Source organism: Rana temporaria, chromosome 9, assembly GCF_905171775.1.
Source record: "Rana temporaria chromosome 9, aRanTem1.1, whole genome shotgun sequence".
NCBI classification, from domain to species: domain Eukaryota; kingdom Metazoa; phylum Chordata; class Amphibia; order Anura; family Ranidae; genus Rana; species Rana temporaria.
The window spans coordinates 8,170,223-8,183,061 of record NC_053497.1 but is presented as its reverse complement, the minus strand read 5'-3'; the positions used below and the strand labels follow the sequence as shown (position 1 = coordinate 8,183,061).

The 12,839-nt window shown below is 47.7% G+C and overlaps 1 protein-coding gene across 1 annotated transcript in view; it reads left to right on the top strand.

The window, feature by feature from the left end:
* The window catches only part of PAPPA (pappalysin 1), a 327,700-nt gene that overhangs the window by 113,552 nt on the left and 201,309 nt on the right, over positions 1–12,839 (top strand). The gene's annotated exons all lie outside the window — the stretch shown is intronic.

Sequence of the window (12,839 nt, the reverse complement as noted above, 5' to 3'; positions counted from 1 at the left end):
GACCAGCGTAACAAGGTAATGAAACTTTACAAGGATGGAAAAGGATCTAAAAAGATATCCAAAGCCTGGAATATGCCAGTCAGAACTGTCCAATCACTTAATAAGAAGTGGAAAATGTGTGGATCTCTTGATACCAAGCCAAGGTCAGGTAGATCAGGAGACCCTCACCACAACCCTGACCCAGTAAATTGTGGCGGGGGGGCTTATTAGACTCTGGAAGTTTACCTTACCAAATGGGGCCCCAGACACTGACCCCCACCAAGTGAATGAGAAGAGAGTACATAGTACCCCTACTCAACATATCCCTACTCTGCATACTTACTAGGTGGATGTAGCAACAGTCCGATGCTACATCCACTGCCAGGACGAGGTCATCTAGAGCCAAGGGCGAACACGCCAAACTGCACCCCCAGTGAGCACTCATTTGCATGCTTACCCTGTAATCATAAATCCCCCTCCTCCTAGTACAAATCCATCCCCCTGCCTGCCGAAATCTTTCCCCTCATCACAAATCTTTGCCCCCCCAATCCCCCACATCAATTGCCCCCCCCCAAAAAAAAATATCCCTCCTAGAACAAACCCTCTACCCCTAAAATTTCTCCTCCAAGTACACATCTTCACCCCCCCACTTCAAATCCCTCCCACCTAGCACAAATATCCTTCCTGCTATCCCCCCTCCCAACACAAATCCTCCTAGTTTACCACTCTTAGAACCCACCCTCCCCTCAAATTTCCCCTCCTAGAATAATACCTGCCGCCCCCTCAAATTCCCCCTTCCAACACAAATCTCCTTCTCCCCCCCCAACTCACATGATACCACGGTGCCTAGGGCAGCTGCCCCTCCAGTGCCAACCACTTGTCCCGGCCCTGACTGCATCTGTCCCCCGTTAGCTGTAAGACTAAGAACCGAGCTAGCAAACACTGCCGATCGCTCGGTACTCATGCTCTCAGCGACTTTATGAGAGTACAATGCTGCTGTCCAAGGGTGGCTACACTACTCTACCAAAGATATAGTAGAGGAGTCATCATAGCCACCAGGTATATAGGGTCGGAGTCATTGTAGACACCAGATATATAGGGGAGGAGTCTTAGACCACCTAAGACAGAAGGTGTGTTAGTGACCAGGTCACCAGTTGAAAATAAAGGAAAAAAAGCCTGCCGCTGTCCAAGGGTGGCTACACTGTTCCTCCAGAGATATAGTGGATGAGTCATTGTAGCCACCAGAGATATAGTAGTGCAGTCATTGTCACCACCAGAGATATAGTGGAGGAGTAAATGTAGCCACCAGATATATAGTGGAGAAGTCATCATAGCGACCAGAAATATAGTTGAGGAGTCATAGTAGCCACCAGAGATATAGTGGAGGCAGGGCCATCTTAATGCAAGATCACTCCTGGGCACTGCCAGGTACATGGGGGGGGGGGCACAATAATCTTGCATTACATCAAACTTGCCAACTGTCCTGGATTTGCTGGGACAGTCATGCTTTTTACTAAACTTTCCCAATGTGTAAATTAAGGGAAAGGTTGTAGAGGCCCCAGTGCATTACTTTGCCCTGGGGCCCATGATGCTATTAAGATGGCCCTGAGTGAAGGAGTCATTGTAGCCACCAGAGATATAGTGGAGGAGTAAATATACAGTACATGTTGCCGATAATGTGTTTCTAGCACGACAGCATCGCGCTGATTCTCGGCGACATGGTGCCGACATCTCGCACTCGCTGGAATAGACAAAGCACATTCCAGCGAGCGCGTCATAGAAGCGACAGGGATCCGACTTGGATTCCCGCCAATTCTAGCTGCGGCATTTCTGAGGGGGAGAACTCCACGCCAATTTTTAAATAAAAAACCGACATGGGTTCCCCACCAGGAGCATACCAGGCCCCTAGGGTTGTAAGGAGACCCCCCCATGCCGAAAAACCGACGTACAATCCATACCAGACCCGTATCCAAAGCACGCTACCCGGTCGGCCAGGAAAGGAGTGGGGACGAGCGAGCGCCCCCCCCTCCTGAGCCGTACCAGGCCGCATACCCTCAACATGGGGGGGTTGGGTGCTCTGGGGCAGGGGGGCACACAGCGGGGCCCCCCCACCCCAGAGCACCCTGTCCCCATGTTGATAAGGACAGGGCTTCTTCCCGACAACCCTGGCTGTTGGTTGTCGGGGTCTGTGGGCGGGGGGCTTATCGGAATCTGGGAGCCCCCTCAAATAAGGGGGCCCCCAGATATCGGCCCCCCACCCTAAGTGAATGGATATGGGGTACATCGTACCCCTACCCATTCACCTGGAGGCAAAGTGTTAAAGTTAATAAACACACGACACATGTTTTTTTAAATAATTTATTAGTCTGCTCCGGGGGCCCCCCCTGTCTTCTTTAGCTCTTTTAGCAGGGGGGGCTTCTTCTTCCGCTCTCCGGGGGGTCTTCTGCTCTCCGGGGGTCTTCTCCGCTTTTCGGGGGTCTTCTCCGCTCTCGGGGGGTCTTCTTCTATCTTCGCCGCTCTCCGCTGTTGACTCGGCGGCACCCCAGTTCTTCCTCCCGCTGTCCGGTGCCTTCTCCTTCAGGGCTGGCCGCCGCTATCTTCGTGTGTTAGCTCAATTACTAGCAGGTGGCCAGCCCGCTCTTCTGTGACGTCTTCTTCTTCTCTTATTCTCCCTTCTTCCGATGTTGACCCGATGCCTTTTCTCGCTGCAATGACAGGTGCGCAGTTTGCATCCGACTTATATAGGCCTCTCTTATGATGTCACAGTCCCATCATGCTCTGGTACCTACCCACGTGGGTAGGTACTGGAGCATGATGGGACTGTGAGGCCTATATAAGTCGGATGCAAACCGCGCACCTGTCATTGCAGCGAGAAGAGGTGTCAGGTCAACATCGGAAGAAGGGAGAAGAAGAGAAGAGAAGAAAAAGACGTCACAGAACAGCGGGCTGACCGCCTGCTAGTAATTGAGCTAACACACGAAGATAGCGGTGGCCAGCCCTGAAGGAGAAGGCACCGGACAGCGGGAGTAAGAACCGGGGTGCGCCGAGTCAACAGCGGAGAGCGGCAAGGATAGAAGAAGACCCCCGAGAGCGGAGAAGACCCCCGGAAAGCGGAGAAGACCCCCGGAGAGCAGAAGACCCCCCGGAGAGCGGAAGAAGAAGCCCCCCTGCTAAAAGAGCTAAAGAAGACAGGGGGCCCCCCCCCCAGAGCAGACTAATAAATTATTTTAAAAACCATGTGTCGTGTGTTTATTAACTTTAACACTTTGCCTCCAGGTGAATGGGTAGGGGTACAATGTACCCCATATCCATTCACTTAGGGTGGGGGGCCGGTATCTGGGGGCCCCCTTATTTGAGGGGGCTCCCAGATTCCGATAAGCCCCCCGCCCGCAGACCCCGACAACCAACAGCCAGGGTTGTCGGGAAGAGGCCCTGTCCTTATCAACATGGGAACAGGGTGCTCTGGGGTGGGGGGGCCCTGCAGTGCGCCCCCTGAGCCAGAGCACCCAACCCCCCCATGTTGAGGGCATGCGGCCTGGTACGGCTCAGGAGGGGGGGTGCTCGCTCATCCCCACTCCTTTCCTGGCCGGCCGGGTAGCATGCTTTGGATACGGGTCTGGTATGGATTGTAGGGGGACCCCCTACGTCGGTTTTTCGGCGTAGGGGGGTCTCCTTACAACCCATACCAGACCTAGGGGCCTGGTATGCTCCTGGGGGGGGAACCCATGTCGTTTTTTTATTTAAAAATTGGCGTGGAGTTCTCCCTCTCAGGGAAGCATACCAAATGCCGCAGCTATAATTGGCGGGAATCCAAATCGGATCTCCCGTCGCTTCTATGACGGCTTTGTCTCCATCGCGGCAAGCCAGCTCGGCGCTGGCTCCCGCGATCGGGCTCGTAGGTGGTCAATCTCGCCGAGAAAAGGAAGCGAGATTGACACAATATCGGGGTCACCTACTGTAGACTCTCGAAGACAGAAGGGGGCAGATCCTTGTACAGCCGTGCGTTTATGCGCCGGACTTAGCGTATCTAAGATACACTACGCCGCCGTAATTTACATTTTTTTTAAATCACGAAAGAATGCGCGCCGTAAGTTATGGCGGCGCAGTGTATCTTTGCCGGCATAATTGCGCCTAATTCAAATGGATGTAATGGGGGCGTGTTTTATGTAAATACGTCGTGACCCGACGTAAACAACGTTTTTTTAACTGCGCATGCGCCATCCCTGGGGGTATCCCAGTGCGCATGCTCGAAATTTGACCGGAAGAAGCCAATGCTTACGACGGTGACGTCATTCTATGCAAATTCCTATTCGCGAACGACTTACGCAAACAACGTAAAAAATTCAAAATTGTATGCAGGAACGATGGCCATACTTAACATTGAGTACGCCACCATATAGCAGCTTTAACTATACGCCGGAAAAAGCCGAACGCAAACGACGTAAAAAAATGCGCCGGCCGGACGTACGTTCGTGGATCGCCGTAACTAGCTAATTTGCATACTCGACGTGGATTTCGACGGAAACGCCGAAAAATTGCATCTAAGATCCGACGGCGTACTAAGACGTACGCCTGTCGGATCGATCCCAGATGCCGTTGTATCTTGTTTTGTGGATACAAAACAGAGATACGACGGGGGATCTGCCCCAAGGTGTGTTAGTGATCAGTAGGGTGACCACATTTCCAAACTACCATGACCAGGTCACCGGGTAAAATTAAAGGGAAAAAAAAACCTAGAAAAGAGAAAACAAATGCAGCTACCACATCTATGGACTGGGAAGCTGCGCTATATTACATTTTTCTTCTTGGGTTTCGATAATGGAACTCTACAGGGAGCCATGCTTATGTGAATCATCCAACACAGCAGGTACAGTAGATGCGTACGGAGCACATTCTGCCGGGCCCCTTGGGGTCGGGTCAATGGTAAAACGAGAACAAAATTGTGGCTACGGAGCCTCTGAGGGCCCCTGTTATAGATACCATACGGTACATTTACCGTCCTGGAACATTTTTTTGGTGCAAGGCAAAAATGAATCAGTCTTCTCAAAATATCACTTGTCCCAGAGGATGACAAATATCTGGAGGAATCTGACTCTTCTTAGAGTTTGCAGGAAAAAGAGGCTCTTTTTTTATTCACGGGGTTTCGTCTGAGTTTTTATTTTTATTTTTTATTCCTCGCCTTTGTGAAATTTGTGAAAATCTTTTAAACATTAGTGTCTAAGGCATTAGAGTAGCTTTTTAATATTTTCCTCAGGTTTGTGGTTTTTCCTGGAAGTGCTTTTGTTTCCTTCCATAATCCAAAACCTCGTAGGATAATAAACTTCCATCAAAACTGATCCTAGTTTGGGTCTATGTGTGTGTGCGCAGCCGTGGCGTGTACATTAGACTAGTCACGGAAATATGACAAGGAAACTCTGTAAACTCTGTAAACATGCCTTTCAATTTTACCCCAATTTAGTGGGACGGTCTTGAAACCCGTTTCCCTATCCTGTATTCTAGACATGTGCGATGCCGAAAAACTTGTTTCATTTCTTTTTTTCTTTTGTTTTTTTCTGGTAATTTTCATAAATTCGTAAATTCGTAGATTTGTAAATTTGTAAATTCGTAGATTTGTAAATTTGTGAAATCGAAAATTCGTAAATTCGAAATTTTTGGTTTTTCTGGTCATTTGTTATGATTACAAATTGCAAAATCGTAAATTTCGAAAATTCATAAATTCTTAGATTCGTAAATTCATAGATTCGAAACTTCCTTAATTCCTAGATTTGAAACTTTGTAGATTCATAAATTCTTAGATTCGTAAATTCTTAGATACGAAAATTCGTAGATTCGAAACTTCATAAATTCATAGATTCGTAAATTCGTAGTTTCGAAACTTCGTAGATTCATAAATTTGTAGATTTGAAACTTCATAAATTCCTAGATTCATAAATTCGTAGATTTAAAACTTCATAGATTCATAAATTCTTAGATTCGTAAATTCGTAGATACGAAAATTCGTAGATTCGAAACTTCATAAATTCATAGATTCGTAAATTCGTAGATTCGAAACTTTGTAGATTCATAAATTCTTAGATTCGGAAAATCGTAGATACGAAAATTCATAGATTTAAAACTTCATAGATTCGGAAATTCGTAGATTCGAAACTTCATAGATTCGTACATTCATAAATTTCGTAGATTCGAAACTTCATAAATTCATAGATTCGTAGATTCATAACTTCGTAGATTTGTAGATTCATAAATTCGTAGATTTGAAACTTCGTAGATTCATAAATTTGAAACTTCGTAAATTCGTAGATTCATAAATTCTTAGATTCGTAAATTCGTAGATACGAAAATTCGTAGATTCAAAACTTCATAAATTCAAAGATTCGTAAATTCGTAGATTCGAAACGTCATAAATTCATAGATTCGTAAATTCGTAGATTCAAAACTTAGTACATTTCGTAGATTCACAAATTCGTAGAGTTTAAATTTCCTAAATTCGTAGATTCGAAACTTAGTACATTTCGTAGATTCACAAATTTGTAGAGTTTAAACTTCCTAAATTCGTAGATTCGCAACTTAGTACATTTCGTAGATTCACAAATTCGTAGAGTTTAAACTTCCTAAATTCGTAGATTTGCAACTTAGTACATTTCATAGATTCACAAATTTGTATAGTTTAAACTTCCTAAATTCGTAGATTCGGAAATTCATAGATTCAAAACTTCGTAGTTTAATAAATTCTTAGATTCGGAAATTCGTAGATACGAAAATTCGTAGATTCTAAACTTCATAGTTTTGTAGATTCATAAATTCGTAGATTCAAAACTTTGTAGATTCATAAATTCTTAGATTCATAAATTCGTAGATACGAAAATTCGTAGATTCGAAAATTCATAAATTCGTAGATTCGTATTTTAGCTTTGAATAATCAATAAACCTATGTTTCATTTCGGAATCTTACCATGATGTAAACATTTTATGGTGGAGTCAAGCCAGCAGAAGCTTGAGTTGTGCACCAGGGCCTTGCAGTCTGAACGATGGGGTGTAGAAACTGAGTGGTTTTCTTTATTTGCTTGCCTAAAGGAAAAGGGTACCTGTATGTTTATAGGAGTATCAGGCATGGATTGTAGTACAGCTGGTGGGTATACCATAAAGAAGTCCAGAAGATGGTGGTGGTCATTGCAGGTGTCAGGCCACGTACACACGACCGAGTTTCTCGGGAAAAAACAGCAAGAAACTTGCTAGGAGATATTTTTTTGCCGAGGAAACCGGTCGTGTGTACATTTTCATTAAGGAAACTGTCGAGAAACTCGACGAGCCAAAAAAAAAGCATGTTCTCTATTTCCTTGAGGGGAATGGAGAAAATTGGCTCGTCCAGTTCCTCGACAGCCTAAAAAGGAACTGGGCGAGGAAAACGATGTGTTTCGCCCGTCGAGTTCCTCGGTCGTGTGTACGAGGCTTCAGACGAAGAGTAATCCAGAGTCAGGTTGCAAGGCAAGGTCAGGGCCATCAGCAAATAAAGAGTAGTCCATAATACAGGCAAGGGGTCAATAACAGGAGAATCTAAAGGGAGGGCAAGGCAGGCAGGAACACACATGTCAAGGTGAGGGTACAGGTAAGCAAAGCCCAATCACAATCTCAAAGACTTGGGCTGATGATGCTCACATAGATCTCCCTAGCACCTCGGCCAGTTGGATCGGAGGAGGTGGAACAAGCAGCGCCAAGGTGCTCTGTAGCAAGAGGGAAGTTGTGATGGGGGAGTGTCGCTGCCGGTCAGTGGGAGAAGAGGGGGTGCAGTCTCCTGCACAGTACAGGGTGGGCATTATCCGCCGGGGACCTTTCTTGACAGGACACCGGGTGGGGGGGGGGACACTGGCAACATTTGATGGGGAAAACTGACGGCGTTTGATGGGCACAGTTAGGCTGCAATTGATGTATTTTTTTTTCAGTTTGTTTGCGCCCCCCAAAAATTTTGAGCACCAGCCGCCACTGGCTGTAACTGTGGAAAAAGTGAAGCGCTGTGAATACTTTATGGATGCACTGAATTTTAATGGTATATTTAGAGACCAAGAGGGGGCAAATAAGTGACGTCGAATACAAGTATTTTTTTCCACTCTTAACCACTTAAGGACCGCCTCCTGCACATTTACGTCGGCAGAATCGCACGGCTGGGCACAAGCACGTCCTCTTTAAGTGCCCAGCCGTGGGGCGCGCGCCCGCGACCTGGTCCGAAGCTCCGTGACCGCGGCCGTGGGACTCTCGGACCCGATCGCCGCTGGAGTCCCACAATCGGTCCCCGGAGCTGAAGAACGGGGAGAGGTGTGTGTAAACACAGCTTCCCCGTTTTTCACTGTGGCGCCGTCATTGATCGTGTGTTCCCTAATATAGGGAAACACGATCAATGACATCACACGTCCAGCCCCACCCCCTACAGTTAGAAACACAGATGAGGTCACACTTAACCCCTTCAGCGCCCCCTAGTGGTTAACTCCCAAACTGCAATTGTCATTTTCACAGTAAACAATGCATTTTGAATGCATTTTTTGCTGTGAAAATGACAATGGTCCCAAAAATGTGTCAAAATTGTCCGAAGTGTCCGCCATAATGTCGCAGTCACGAAAAAAATCGCTGATCGCCGCCATTAGTAGTAAAAAAATAAAAATTTATAAAAGTGCAATACAACTATCCCCTATTTTGAAAACGCTATAAATTTTGAGCAAACCAATCTTATCGATTGGTTTGCTCAAAATGTATAGCGTTTTCAAAATAGGGGATAGTTGTATTGCATTTTTATAAATTTTTTTATTGCGATTTTTTTTACCAAAAATATGTAGAAGAATATGTATCGGCCTAAACTGAGGAAAAAAAATGTTTTATATATTTTTGGGGGATATTTATTATAGCAAAAAGTAAAAAATATTGCATTTTTTTCAAAATTGTCGCTCTATTTTTGTTTATAGCGCAAAAAATAAAAACCGCAGAGGTGATCAAATACCACCAAAAGAAAGCTCTATTTGTGGGGAAAAAAGGACGCCAATTTTGTTTGGGAGCTACGTCGCACGACCGCGCAATTGTCAGTTAAAGCGACGCAGTGCCGAATCGCAAATACTGGCCGGGTCCTTTAGCTGCCTAAAGGTCCGGGTCTTAAGTGGTTAATGTCACGTAATAATCTTTAACAAACCAGATTATTATTACACACAAGCGCTGTCTTGGATCAAGCAGCCTCCTCAGCCTTGCCGTGGAGATTCAAAGCCACCACATCCAGTCCGGCGGTGCAGGAGCCGTCCGTGACGCCACCGTCTCTCCAGAGTGTTGTATAAATGCCCACTGCAAGAATAACGATGTTCTGGAATTGCACAAATGTGACAAATATATCTTCGTTAACGGTTAACGACCTTATGATCCCGCCGCGTACTCTGCTTACTGTACAACCGTAACTTATATTTTCGAGACTGATCCGATGGTTGTCGGTGAAATGATACACAACACAGAGTCGTAAATCACGGCGGCGTCTTGGAAACCGTGATTTGCTTTTGGGTTCTACAAATAGAGAAAACAATATTACCATTGATTCCTGGTGGCCTTCCTATTAATAATATCCAGAGAGCCCTTCCCTAAAATATGACATCAGTGCTGACCTATCGAGCGCCGCCATCGTCATTTTCTCTGGTCGTTTTTACAGAAGAACGTACACACTGTATGGATAAGTGACCATCGCACCATCTATGTGGCCAAAAGGCTTGGGCACCCCTCCAAAAGTTTGAGTTTTGGTGCTTACAGTGCAGGCCACGGCATGAAAAGACTATGGCCCAGATTCACAAAGCACTTACGCCGACGTATAACACGTTACGCCGACGTAAGTGCCAATATGCTCCAGCGTATGTGTGCGGCGCAACCCACGAACCAACATGCGCCTAAAAACAGGCTACACCCCGCCGACCAGGGGCGGATCCAGAGTCTAATCTCGGGAGGGGCACTGCCAAAATTTCTGCAGGTAATTTGTAGGGGCAATGGCTGGTGTTGGCTCTTCAATCATCACGGCACCGTGGTTAATATGGTGTCAGGATGATTGAAGCACATCATTTCAATTATTACTGTGTGGGAGCAGCCAGGTGGAGGGGGGGGGGGACATGGGGGGTTGCAGCCAGGTGGAGGGAAGGAAAAGGTGGTTGCAGCCAGGTGGAGGGGAGGACAGGGGGGTTGCAGCCAGGTGGAAGGGAGGACAGGGGGGTTGCAGCCAGGTGGAAGGGAGGACAGGGGGGTTGCAGCCAGGTGAAGGGGAGGAGGACGGGGGGGGTTTCAGTCAGGTGAAGGGGAGGACAGGGGGATTGCAGCCAGGTGGAAGGGGGGACAGAGGGGTTGCAGCCAGGAGGAAGGGAGGACAGAGGGGTTGCAGCCAGGTGGAAGGGAGGACAGGGGGGTTGCAGCCAGGGGGGGGGGAGGACGGGGGGGTTTCAGCCAGGTGAAGGGGAGGACAGGGGGGTTGCAGCCAGGTGGAAGGGGGGACAGGGGGGTTGCAGCCAGGTGAAGGGGAGGACAGGGGGGTTGCAGCCAGGTGAAGGGGAGGACAGGGGGGTTGCAGCCAGGTGAAGGGGAGGACAGGGGGGTTGCAGCCAGGTGGAAGGGAGGACAGGGGGGTTGCAACCAGGTGGAAGGGAGGACAGGGGGGTTGCAACCAGGTGGAAGGGAGGACAGGGGGGGTTGCAGCCAGGTGAAGGGGAGGACAGGGGGGGTTGCAGCCAGGTGGAGGGAAGGAAAAGGTGGTTGCAGCCAGGTGGAGGTGAGGACAGGATGTGTAGTTCTACAACAGCTGGAGGGCCGTAGTTTGAAGATCCCTGCAGTGCACTCATAAACTCTGCAGTCTGAACACAGCACACTCCTGTACCCTGCACTCTGTATGTAGCACACACCTCAACTCTGCAGCCTGTACACAGCATACTCCTCAGCCCTGCACTCTATACACAGCATACTCCTCAGCCCTGCACGCTGTAAACAGCACACTTCTCAACCCTGCACTTTGTATACAGCACACTCCTCAACATCACACTCTGTACATAGCGCACTCCTCACCACTGCACTCTGTATGTAGCACACTCCTCAACTCTGCTGTCTGTACACAGTGCAATCCTCAACCCTTCACTCATTATGTAGCACACTCCTCAACTCTGTACACAGCAATCCCTCATCCCTGCACTCTGTACACAGCGCACTCCTCAACCCTGCACTCTGTATGTAGCACACACCTCCACTCTGCAGTCAGTACACAGCATACTCCTCAACCCAGCACTCTCTCTATACACAGCATACGCCTCAGCCCTGCACTCTGTAAACAAACACACTCCTCAACCCCGCCCTCTGTATGTAGCACACAGTGCACCTCTGAACTCCTTGTATGTAACAATACCCAACTTCAATTATGTCACACCCTCCATTTGATGCAGCAGGCCCCCGGCCCCCACCCCACCTCCCCCAACCCTCAAAATATGAGTTCCTGCACCTATTCGCTGCGAAAGAACAAGCCCCCCCCCCCCCCCCCCCGGTATGTCCCTGTTTTTCTTTGTCATTCATGGTGCACAGATGTGTAATACTCCACCGAATTGTATCAAGAAACATTTTCAAAATCTGACGGCATTACACAATAATATGGGTATTACATCACTAAGAGCCAAATATAGAGTCTTTTGTAATCCATAGATGCACGTGCTGCGCCAGATCCCAGCCTGCCCTTTTTCCTTACAACATTCTTGGATTTTCTGAATGCTCATTTTATTAAAAGGACACATTTTGCTTCAAGCTAAAAGTGTAGTAATCTGACTTCAGAAAAGAAATCCCATGAAGCGAGATTAATAGGAGACCGTTACTGTATTGTAAAGGTTGTGGGGAAATGAGGGATCATCTGCACACCATCACACGGTCTTCCTACAGCCAGAGACTGAAAATAATGCTCCACGAATGCACCAGATACCGGCGCAAACAAACAAAAAAAAAAAACTCAATTGCCGCCACTGTGCCCATCAATTGCTGCCACTGTGCCCATCAATTGCTGCCACTGTGCCCATCAATTGCCGCCACTGTGCCCATCAATTGCTGCCACTGTGCCCATCAATTGCTACGCAGCTACTGTGCAGCTACTGTGCCATAAAATTGTCGCCACTGTGCCATGCCATCAAACGCAGCCACTGTGCCCATCAATTGTCGCCACTGTGCCATGCCATCAAACGCAGCCACTGTGCCCATCAATTGTCGCCACTGTGCCCATCAATTGTCGCCACTGTGCCCATCAATTGCCGCCACTGTGCCCATCAATTGCTGCCACTGTGCCCATCAATTGCTACGCAGCTACTGTGCAGCTACTGTGCCATAAAATTGTCGCCACTGTGCCATGCCATCAATTGTCACCACTGTGTCCATCAATTGTCACCACTGTGCCCATGAATTGTTGCCACTGTGCCCATCAATTGCCGCCACTGTGCCCATCAATTGCCGACACAGTGCCCATCAATTGCTACGCAGCTACTGTGCCATAAAATTGTCACCACTGTGCCATGCCATCAAACGCAGCCACTGTGCCCATCAATTGCTGCCACTGTGCCCATCAATTGCTACGCAGCTACTGTGCAGCTACTGTGCCATAAAATTGTCACCACTGTGCCATGCCATCAAACGCAGCCACTGTGCCCATCAATTGTTGCCACTGTGCCATGCCATCAAACGCAGCCACTGTGCCCATCAATTGTCGCCACTGTGCCCATCAATTGTCGCCACTGTGCCCATCAATTGCCGCCACTGTGTCCATCAATTGCTACGCAGCTACTTATGAGCATAACTGTATACATATATATATATATTTTTTTTTTATAATTGTGACA